Below are 12500 nucleotides of genomic sequence, written 5' to 3' on the forward strand. Positions count from 1 at the left end.
TGCTATTGAAAGAGACAAATATGGACATACAAACACACATACACATGCATATATATATATATATATATATATATATATATCTATATATATATATATATATATATACACACAACGGGCTTCTTTCAGTCCACGGCTATAGTAGAAAACACTCGCCCAAGTTGCCACGCTGTGGCACTGAACCCGGAACTATGTGGATATAATTCAGCCATTTACCACACAGACGCTCCTGCGCATATATATATATATATATATATATATATATATATATATATATATATATATATAAAGGGAAAGTTTACGAAAATATACAAAAGACGAAGGCAGGTGGAGTACAAACAAACAAATGTTTAGTATAGCGCTCAGGAATAGAAAGAGTATTTTACGTTTCGTGCCTACGCTCTTCGACAGAAAGATACACAGAAAAAACAAGGAGAGAAAAAAATGCGTGTGGGAGCTAACGATCTATCATGGCGTCCTGACTTCGGACATATAATTATATATATATATTATATATATACTATACGTATTTTTTTTTTTTTTTTTTTTTGTACTTGTTTCAGTCATTTGACTGCGGCCATGCTGGAGCACGCCTCTTAGAGTGGTGAAAGAGTACAGCAGGGATCACCACCTCCTGCCGGAGCCTCGTGGAGCTTTTAGGTGTTTTTTTCGCTCAATAAACACACACAACGCCCGGTCTGGGAATCGAAACCGCGATCCTCCAACCGCAAGTCCGCTGCCCTAACCACTAGGCCATTGCGCCTCCACATATATATATATGGCAAGTGTGTAAATTACTTATGTATGTGTGTGTGTGTGTGTGTGTGTGTGTGTGTGTGTATGTATGTGTATTTGTGTTAGCCACCCTTTGACACTGATTGTTGGTTTCTTGACGAGCCTTAATGTTCGTAAAAGATACCGCTATAGAATAAGCACTAGACTTTAAAAAACAAAACAAAAAGAAAGTGCTGCTTATTGCTGCCCATCACCATGACAACAAACCCGGGAATTAATGGTGAATACATCAACATCTTTAGAAATTTCAAATAAAATCAGGCCGAAGCACTTTTACCATAATAAAGAATTTCAGTTGGCAGATTACAACACGGCTATGACCCCCGATATTGGGTAAGTTGTAAATACAACCAAGAAAACATATAACAACAACTTCTTGAAAACCGTTTCTGCAGCATCTTCAAAAAATCGTATCGCAAAAAATCGTATGCTATACCAAATAAACCTTTACGACATTTCATATAAAGGAACCCCAAAAAAGCACGTAGTACTTTTGAAATAAAACAAGAGTCAACCCATCACATCCAACGGATATAAAACTGTATATGAAACAGCTATACAAGGAAATAATCGATAGAAAAGAAATAAAAAAAAACACAGAGAACTGGCAAAATAGGAAACAAGCAGTAAATCTCCCCACAATGTAATTAACAGTTTCTATGGCTATAAAAATTCCAGCTAACGAGGTAGCTTCCACGTAGTTTCATGATCTGCTAAATATAACAGCAAAGTGGCCTACCTTTTCGTCGTTTACGACGATCAGTGTTGCTGTTGATCGGATAAACGAAAGAGCCTGCTCGTGGAATTAACGTGCAAGTGGCTGAGTACTCCACAGACATGCGTACCCTTAACGGAGTGCTCAGGGAGATTCAGCGTGGCACAGAATGTGACAAGGCTGGCACCTTGAATTCAATGTGCTGCACATTTTTGCCAGCTGTCTAGATTGGTGCAACGTGGAATAAAGTACCTTGCTCAAGGACACCACACACCGCCAGGAATCGAACTCGCTCTCTTACAATAGTGGGAATAGTACTCTAAGCACTAAAATCAATATCCTCCGAATAACATAAAACTCTCACAGAAAGGACAGGAAAAATGTGGTTTTGAGCTGTCTGTAAATAGGAACAAAGGCGAGATGATCATGGCTTGCTTGAATTTGATCTTGGATCTGCTGGACTAGAACTGACCTGGAGTTGTACAGCAGCAACAGGAGGTACGATGGCCCAGTGGTTAGGGCAGCGGACTCGCGGTCGGAGGATCGCTGTTTCGATTCCCAGACCGGGTGTTGTGTGTGTTTATTGAGCAAAAACACCTAAAGCTCCACGATGCTCCGATAGGGTGTGGTGGCGACCCCTGTTATACTCAATCGCCCCAAATTTCTTTCACTCTTTCTTCCTGTTTCTTGTCCCCGACTTTCTACGCAACCGCTGAGCCTGGATGCGCATTCATCCATCCGTCGATACTCTCGGTGTCGGGGGTTGACCTGCTTTCTCTTCTGCGGGTCCTACGAATAGCAAAGGACCACGTTTCGAACTTCTCCCATCTTGCGAGCTCTGGGACGAAGACCGTTCGCTCAACAGCAACAACAGCAGCAACAATTACAAAAAATCTGCAATACCCATGGAACTTCCACTGTTATTTTGAAAATTGTAAGATGGAACTGTCTTCTTTTCTGGAGCAATTCCTTCTTGAGTTTAATGTTACCGAGTTTTCCAGTCTTGTTTTCCCTCCATTAACCCACACCCCACAAACACACACACACACATACACACACTATCGTACACTCTCTCTTTCTCTCTCTCTCCCTCTCTCTCTCACTCTTTGCTTCTTCTTTCAATTGTACCTCATCCCTCTACTCTATACACCTGTTTATTTATCCCTGTCTACCTGTTCCTTCAACTATGCAACCACATAACATAATAACAATCCCTTTCTCCTAGCTCTCACCGCTAACATTCTTTTCACTCTTTCTCTCCCTTCGCCTCTCCTTTCAACTAACCACATGACAGCGTCGCACATTTGGCTTTATAGACATTATATTATGACTAGCACTGATGGCTGGTCATGAAGCAGCCACGTAACTATAACTGCTACAATAATAGCACAGCACACATTAGGAAATGCAGAATTATTGTCTGTCTCTCTGGTGGATGATAAGGAAGAATAGGTAACATAACAGTGTTATACCACACTGTGGTAATAGAGAAGTATTAGTCCTCTGGGATACTTCTCTGTATAATAATAATAATAATAATAATAATAATATAATAATAATAATAATAATAATCGATATAAATGTAGGTTGTCTGGTTGGTTGGTTGATTTCTGCAATCATGTTTAATATCATATATATATATATATATATATAAAATATTATTATATATATATATATATATATATATATATATATATATATATATATATATATAGATAGATAGATAGATAGATAGATAGATAGAGAGAGAGAGAGAGAGAGAGAGATTGAGAAACTAACAGAGTGACATAGAAACAATCATCCTTAGTGGTGCAGGATGAGTGCTCATATTAGGCATGGTGGAACGCAATGAGTCAACTGAGAAATAAGGAGAAGCTGTTCTCCGTAGAAAAAATACACCAGTGATTAGCATCTTCATGTTCGAATCATCTGGCACGCATTAAAAGTAAATAAGCGCGCTTTTGTTTTGTTATATCGAATTTTTTTGTAGGATAATAAATATTTGTTTATTTTCTTTCGAAATTAGTATTCCTTTCACCATTTGTTAAATTACATATATTTATGTTTGTATAATTATTTTGTAAGTATTGCATGCATGCCACATTTCTTGATATAACCCACGGGGACAAAAGTATGTTTCCAATGTTATCGAAGCATATATATATATATGACGATTGAAATTCTAGTATAACTTTATTAGCATTTTGTGATCAATTCTAAAATATTGGTACTAAATAATCAATATAGGAAATATTAGTACTTGGTGGTCAGTATGAAAATATTGTCAATGAATGGTCAAAAATGAAAATGTTATAGAACAGATTGGTCAGTTTGGTTAATATAGAAGTATTTTCATGGTAACCGTCCTCTGTTGTGAACATAGTAGCAATGGCACTCTTAAACTTTACTGGTCAGTGTACATTTGTTATTATTGGTCTAGGACGAATATGGTCAAATAAGATTACTAAGACAGCGGTAGCTTCGACAGTATTTCTCTGTGGCTGTATTTGTTTTTGTGATGAATATGGTAGAATGAAAGTCAGTGGACAGCGAATTTTATACATTAGGGATCTGCATATGATAAATGAATGTGGGGATCACAGAGGGGTATTATAGGAAATTAAATATCTTGCAACAGCTTATAATTATTTAATTAGATTGTAATTCATTATTTAACGAGAGTGTTTAATGTCGTAGTGCACACTGGTTTGCTCACAGCTCACAAATACCATCTGGCTGATATTTCTAGCGGGTTGAGCAATCACACAAACGTCTGTGCTGATAGCGATGGTGAGGATTGTTCCATCACTGTCGTAACATATAGTAAAACCCAAAATTCTCCCACTATACTTTGTAGCACAGTCGATTCTAATGTTGCTGTTTCAACAAAATCACACATTGCACTTACGTAATATAAAGTCTCTTCTTTCTTTTATCATCATTCTGGTATCAGTTTTTAATTATTTTTCCTACTATAACCACATATTTTTAATCAAATATGTTTATTTTTTACTTTATTTTATTCTGTATTTGATTGCGTCTGCTCACAACAGCAACTATGAAAAGAAACTATCATAATAAAAATCACTTTCATGACTAAGGACTGACTTTTAAATTGCACAAGCCATTTTTCATCAATCTTTTTTCAATCAGATAAAAACATAGTTGAAAGCTTCATTTCCGTCGATAGAGCAATTTTCTCAAACGTGAAACTGTAGATTAAATTATAGACGCTGTTTCATATCATCCGTCCAGTCTCTAAGTTTAAGCGCTACCAAGGGTGACATTAACTTTTAGTTTTTCAACATATAGATGATAATGGTCGACCCCATGATAAAACTAGATTTTAGCACCATCAGAACTTTATGTTGTTTGAAAATCTTGCCGGTGGGTTATTAAAGCTATCGACAAAAATATAAAGCAGGATGCTAAAATATCGATTGATCCTTTCTATGAAGGTGTAGTAGATGAAAGATATGAAATGCTGGTAGTTGAGTTGAAATCAGAATGTGTATAATGAATGTAGAACACCTGTGGACAATTAACAGCATTTCATTTTAACGCACAAATAATTTTCATGACGGTCATGAATTAGAACTTGCAACAACAAAGTTTACACACTGGAAGGACAAATATGAAGCTCTTACGAGTAATTGATTAAAAAGTCTCTGTAATCAAGCATTCATGGCAGGAGAAATATATACCTAGGATTCACGTCGGTGAACTGTAGCGGCATATCCAGGTTGAATAAAAGCCGCGAAACTAGACTGTTGAAACTAGAAAACTGAGTGTGGTTAGCTTAGTTGCTTAGGCCTTGTTAGGGGAATATTCTGGAGGCTTCTAAAATGATCTATCACTTGATATCTAGCTGCTGCTAGTTCATAACATGGCCGCTCACATGAACAGACTGTTACTAAACCGTGATTTTAACTTGGAAAATTATTGATTCGGTTCGAATGTTTTTACACCCTGAATTTATATTATACTCGATTCACATTGACTCGATTTATAGAATACTATATTTTAAAAGAGAGGAAACTTTGTGAACTGGTGCCCATAATATACAATGTTTGATAACTAGTGTACTTGTACAGTTGTAAGGTATTTCATTATGGAATTGATAGATCTGACATAGTTTAGAGCAAAATAAAAATAATTACGAAAACAACGAAATGAAAATATAATTGGAAACCATACATATATGCTATTGTGCATACACACATACATATGAGTGTGTATGTCTGTGTGTCTGTGTGCGCGCATGTGCATGTGTGTGTATGTATGTCATCACAAAGTAATACTGAACACATTCGAGTTCACTCGGACATGATAAGCGCTTCTGCTCCGGAAAAAATTGTCGCGGAGTAAAATTCTCCCGCAAGATATGTGTGAAAGCAAGATGGATATATATGACGCCACTGTATTGCCACTCATCACCCATGTTGCTTTCAGAGAATAATCAAACTATGTATTACTCGAAATCGACATCCAGATACGATGCTTTCTTTCATCTTATCTTTTACTTGCTTCCCTCATTAGACTATGGCCATGCTGGGGCTCCTCCTTCAAGAATTTATTTTTTAGTCGAACGAATCAATCCGAGTACTTAGTTTCTTTTGAAGTCTGGTACTTGTTCAATCGGCCTTTTTTCTTTTTACAGGGATGTAACCACACCAACGCCGGTTGTCAAACGGTGGGAAGACAAAACAAATAAGCACACACACATACACACACGCACATCATTCAGTTTCCGTCAAGTAAATCCATTCACAAGGGTTTAGTCGCTCCGAGACTGTAGTGGAAGACACTCTCCCATGATACAACGCAACGGGACTGAACCCGGAACAATGTGGTTAGGAAGAAAATTTCTTAACGCAGCCATTCCTGCGCCAGTATATATATGTTAAGGCGGTGAGCTGGCAGAAACGTTAGCACGGCGGACGAAATGCTTAGCAGTATTTCGTCTGCCGTTACGTTCTGAGTTCAAATTCCGCCGAGTTCAACTTTGCCTTTCGTCCTTCGGGATCGATTAAATAAGTACCAGTTACGCACTGAGATCGATATAATCAACTTAATCCGTTTGTCTGTCCTTGTTCGTCCCCTCTGTGTTTAGCCCCTTGTGGGTAGTAAAGAAATAGGTATTTTGTCTGTCTGTACGTTCTGAGTTCAAATTCCGCCGAGGTTGACTTCGCCTTTCATCCTTTCGGGGTCGATAAATTAAGTACCAGTTGTATACTAAGTCATGTAATCGACTGACCTCCTTCCACAAAATCTCGAGCTTTCTGCCTAGAGTAGAAAAGTATATATATATATGTATGTGCTGTGTATGTGTGTGTGTATGTGTGTGTGTGTGTGTGTATGTCTGTGTGTCTGTGTGTGTTCGTGTATATATAAGTATTTATGAATGTATATGTATGCATGTATATGTATGTAAATAACCTTGTCCGGGAGGGTAACTTTCTAGGTGAAGTCCCATGGTCAGTCATGACCGAAGGTGGTCTCAGCACATGTATGTACATCGTATCTTTCATCCGTTGGCCATTGTTACTTGTAATACAGTCAGAAGTAGAGGTACCTACTCAAAGATAGTATATAGATTAGACCACCATTTAAAGTATATCACACACGATTTCATAAAACCCACAAATTCTAACCTTGCTATAATGAAGGGGCAAAAATATATCGTCTGTCATTGTTGCTTCGCTTGGTTTGATAATGTCTTCCTTCTACCAGGAATGGAAGTTCTGAAAACGATTACGGGCGCTGCCCTCCACCCTTTCAGAAGAACATTATCAATAAAAACTGCAATTATATTTGCTAGTTCTTAAAAATCCACAAATCTTAACGATTCCATTAAATAACAAATGGTTGCAAGTGAATCTACACATCCACCCCAACTCCATCGCATATCTTTGTATGGGCTAATTAGGATTTTGGAAAATGTTCGATTCCCTAGTTTCCACTAGATTGTCTGCAATCAATAGCACTCGTCTCTATACGGTTCGGTATTGAAGTAAATGGAATATAGATTAAGACAGATAACGAGATTGTTACTTTATACTTGGAAAATCTTGAATACAGATTCCGGCAGAGAAAAAGATCTGCTTTGTAACATTATTAGTATATATGATAATTTTGTGAAATGGAAAGAAGAGCTGGAAGGAAAGAAGGAAGGAATGAAGGAAGGGTGGCAGGAAGAAACAGAGAGAAAAGGAGAGAAAGAGAAATAATAAAGGAAGAGAGAAAGAAGTAAAGAAAGATAAAAGCAAAGAGAGAGAATGAAAGAAGATAGATCGATAGATATGTAGGCAGATAGATAAGCAAGAAGATAGACAGAGCGAGAGAGAGAGAATGAAACGAAGGAAAGAAGAATGAAAAAAACAGATAGAAAGAAGGGAAGAGATAAATAGAAAGAAACAGTGAAAGAAAAGAAAGAAGAAATGAGTGTAGAAAATAATGCGAATGTTTCAAAAATTATTCCATGAAATAATTTTCTGTAAAATAAGTAAAATGTTCTTCGATTTCATTGGTTGCGTTGAGATGTTTATTTGATTCTATTGAACATTAGTAAATGATTGACAGCTGGTAGCAGAGAATCAGTGAAAATATTTCTATAGAAATGGAAGGAGAGAGATTGATGGAGTCGAAGAGAGATGAGAAGGAGAGAGAAGTAGGGTAGGTCACGGGAGGTGCTGTTACTGACATCGAGATATAAATATCAGACGTACGGGAGGGGTAGGAGGAAGAAAAAAATCATATAATTATATATGTAAAGAGACAATAGCGGATAGACATATATAGGCGTACACGAGCAGACATACACATACACACTCACACAAACACACGCACACACACGTACACACATATATGCATGAACATATATATATATATATATATATATATATATATATATATTACCGTAATATCAGCACCAAAGTGTGTTTAGGCATGAAGAATAGTTAAAATATGTTTGTGACATGTCTTCAACTGCTAAAAGGTAAATTAACTTCAGTTACAGTGAAGAAAAAATGTCTCTCTTATGGTAATAAGATGCAAAAAAAAAACATTTCTGACCAGTGTTGACCCCTAAATTTTGCTAATGCCTAAACACTGGTTGACATTGTTATCACGGTAATTTTCACGACTTCAGCGGTTTGCTGGCGCAAATATACATACATACATACATACATACATTCATATATATATATAATATATATTATATAATATATATATATATATATATATATATATATATATATATATATATATATATATATATATATATATATATATATGAATGTATGTATGTATGTATGTATGTATGTATGTATGTATGTATGTATGTATGTATATTTGCGCCAGCAAACCGCTGAAGTCGTGAAAATTACCGTGATAACAACGTCAACCAGTGTTTAGGCATTAGCAAAATTATATATATATATACATACATATATTAATAATATGACAACAAGAGAATGAATGATTCCTAGATATTATGAAAATAGAGGAACTTATCTATACATATAATATGTGACAATTAGTTGGTTGTCTTAATAACTGATGAGATGCCGGAGCAGACTATGTGTATATATATATATATATATGTGTGTGTGTGTGTGTGTGTGTGTGTGTGTGTGTGTGTGTGTGTGTGTGTGTGAGTGTGTGTGTGTGTGTGTGTGTGTGTGTGTGTGTGTGTGTGTGTGTGTGTGTGTAAGAAAATACAAACTGGGACAAGAACGCAAAACATTCAGAAGACGATACAAAAAACATGGACGGGACATTCGAAGCCTTCAATCTTCAGTCAAGAACCGGATCATCCTCGCAATGTATATAATTTCAATACGGAGCAAATATTCCAGGAGAAAATATTTGCGAAGATATTATTGAATCTATCATTATCTAGTATAACCATTAAAAATGATAATAACAGAATCAATAATATAGGCGATTGCAGGCCCCCACAAAAAGCATTAAATAGCTGAAGGATTAAAATTAATCAAAGGACATACTAAATATGTCTACCTGCTGGAAATAACAGTCAGTCCAAATACTTGAATATATGCTGAGAGATTGCCTTAGCCCGTTTACCTTCAGATGGTTGATTTCTGTAGTTATTAGCATATTTTGGCGATTTAAATAAGAGTTTTGACTGTTACTTCCAGCAGTGGACATACTAGTATGCCCTTTGATTAATTTTAATCTTTCGGCTACATATATATATATATATATATATATATATATATATATATATATCAGAGCGTTGTAGTTCGTCTGAAGCATTGTAATATCGAAGGTTAGAAAGTGAGAAAACAGCTTCTGATAAAGTTTATTAAAACCAATACATTTCTGGTGCAAAGGCCCATCATCAAAAGAAAAGAACAGTCGCAGAAAAGTTAGGTTAGTTAAAATATGTTTGTGACATTTTTCAACTGCTAAAAGGCAAATTCACTGCAGTTACCGTGGAGAAAAAAATTCACACTTATTGTAAAAGAGATGTAAGAACACCATTTTCTGTTCAGTGTACTTTACTTATAGAAGAGGCTTTGCTGATCCACCGCTTCAACCCGAAAATTAACAGTCGATCGGAGTTGAGCCGGTGACTCTTATGGTAGCATCTAACAGATGGTAAATAGCTTACAACAACGGCTGAGCTTTGTTTACACCAACACTCGAACAGCCAGCAACTCTTGAAGGGTGACTGCCACCACCACCACCACCACCGTTACTACTACTACAATCCCTATTTCTTTATTACCCACAAGGGGCTAAACGTAGAGGGGACAAACAAGGACAGACATAGGTATTAAGTCGATTACATCAACCCCAGTGCGTAACTGGTGCTTAACTTAACGACCCCGAAAGGCAAAGTCGACCTCGGCGGAATTTGAACTCACAACGTAACGGCGCCGTCAGCCGGGTGTTTGTTGTCCGTTTACTCCGACGCGTGGAACGTCGATTACACCAACATTTCGAGAGCGACTGCCGCTGTCATATAAACGCTAGGAAGTCTGAATGGATTCACGGATTAACTGGACTGCTTTTTTTCCTCTAAAGATGGGCTTTAGCGCCTGAGATATAATGGTTTTATTAAAGTTACCGCATTGTCAGAAGCTGTCGTCTATCATCTCATTTTTTACATTCTTACACACACACCTGTGTGTGTGTGTGTGTGTGTGTGTGGTGTGTGTGTGTGTGTGTGTGTGTGAGGTTGCACTTGGGCGCTAATGTTTCATGATCGGGTCGTCGGCGACTAAGCTGGCAACCCCATCAAGCTTTCTTGGTGAGGAGGGTGATTGTTGGACACCCTGCAGGAGGAAAAATAAGACCTGTCAAAGGGTGGAAATGCTCATGAGCAGTCAACAGCCATCCAATAACTTGTGTACATGTGTATGCATGCAGGGGGATATGAAAACACCTGGGTTGGTGTCCAGGCGTGGGATTGGCCCACAAGGAGTGACAGGCCCCTCTGTTGCTGTCACAACATCTCTATAGGAGAGGGGAAACTGAGAGAAAACCTGCAACACTGACAATTTTCGATGATGTAGATTAGTTCTCCTTTTGGAGTTTATGTCCTCCATGTTCAGAGAGTGGAACTGGATTTTTGCAAATCCTTTCTCCACTATAAAAAATCCTCATGCACAGGCATCACTTGTAAAAAAAAAAAGACTAAAACATATCACAAAAATGGCTGGTCGTAGCCTTCGTATGTGTGGGACTCTTGATCAGGCAATGGCAATACTCGAACATGAGTTTGCAGCCATCATATATATATATTAAGGCGGCGAGCTGGCAGAAACGTTAGCACGCCGGGCGACCTGCGTAGCCGTATTTCGTCTGTCGTTACGTTCCGAGTTCAAATTCCGCCGAGGTCGACTTTGCCTTTCATCCTTTCGGGGTCGATAAATTAAGTACCAGTTACACACTGGGGTCGATGTAATCGACTTAATCCCTTTGTCTGTCCTTGTTTGTCCCCTCTGTGTTTAGCCCCTTGTGAGTAGTAAAGAAATATATATATATATTCTTTTATTCTTTTACTTGTTTAAGTCATTTAACTGCGGCCATGCTGGATCACCGCCTTAAAAGATCTTTTTTTTATAAAGGAAGAAATCGAAACCAGGACTTATTTCTTAAGCGTAGAACTTATTATATCGTTGCCGAACCACTAGGTTACGGGGACGTAAACAGACCAACATTGGTTGTCAAACGGTCACGCGGAGGACAAACACAGGCCCGAGACTATGATAAATGATATTTGCCCAAGGTGGAATATAGTGGGATTGAACCTAGAACCATGTTGTTGGAAAGCAACTTCTATACTGCACACCCATCCCTGCGCCTACACAGCCACGCTTGAATCGATGTTCTATATGGATTAAATAAAAACTAATTAATCTTCCATTTTCTATTAAAATAGCAGATAAAAGCAAGAAAGATGTACGGCAAAATATTTGGACATACCTGAAAATGACTGTTTATGGCACCTATTTCCCGAAAGTTCATTGTTAAATCTGAAAGAAAAGAGGAAAAAAGATATAAAAAAACCATGAGAGGAAGAAACTGATATTTGGGTCATTCAAATATTTTCTATTATTTGGTCTCCATCGTGAAATATGGGTTATTTAAGATAATTAGATCCCAACATCACAGGGGAAAATCTACAAATATTATAGCGGAACATCATTAAAGAAGACGAATAAAGCACAGTTGCAAAAATGGCTGCAGTGAATGGACTCACGCTAAATATGGCTTTGTAGATTGGAGAACAGTTGGACGAGGGCAAGTGAAATGGTTAATCCTGCAACTGTGGGGTTCTTTCATTGGCCCTAGTACGAGGTTGTCCTTTAAGAGAACTGTAACATTCATGTTGTCACTTATTTAGCATACAGTTGCCAACATTCTTGGTGAGGGGAGCCGGATTTATAGTAATATTTCCATGTGTCTGTTTACTGGTTGCATAACTAAGACTTTTTGCATATTCCAGCAGCAAATTATG

At 37.4% G+C, this 12500-nt stretch overlaps 1 protein-coding gene across 1 annotated transcript in view; it reads right to left on the bottom strand.

Moving 5' to 3' along the window:
- Nucleotides 1-12500, bottom strand: part of LOC118762449 (putative uncharacterized protein DDB_G0277255) — a 141663-nt gene that overhangs the window by 33581 nt on the left and 95582 nt on the right. Inside the window, exon 3 of the mRNA XM_036500987.1 lies at nucleotides 11966-12015. The gene's annotated coding sequence lies outside the window, so the exon portion shown is untranslated. The remainder of the gene's footprint in view (nucleotides 1-11965; nucleotides 12016-12500) is intronic.

Source organism: Octopus sinensis, linkage group LG3 (genome assembly GCF_006345805.1).
Source record: "Octopus sinensis linkage group LG3, ASM634580v1, whole genome shotgun sequence".
Taxonomy (NCBI): domain Eukaryota; kingdom Metazoa; phylum Mollusca; class Cephalopoda; order Octopoda; family Octopodidae; genus Octopus; species Octopus sinensis.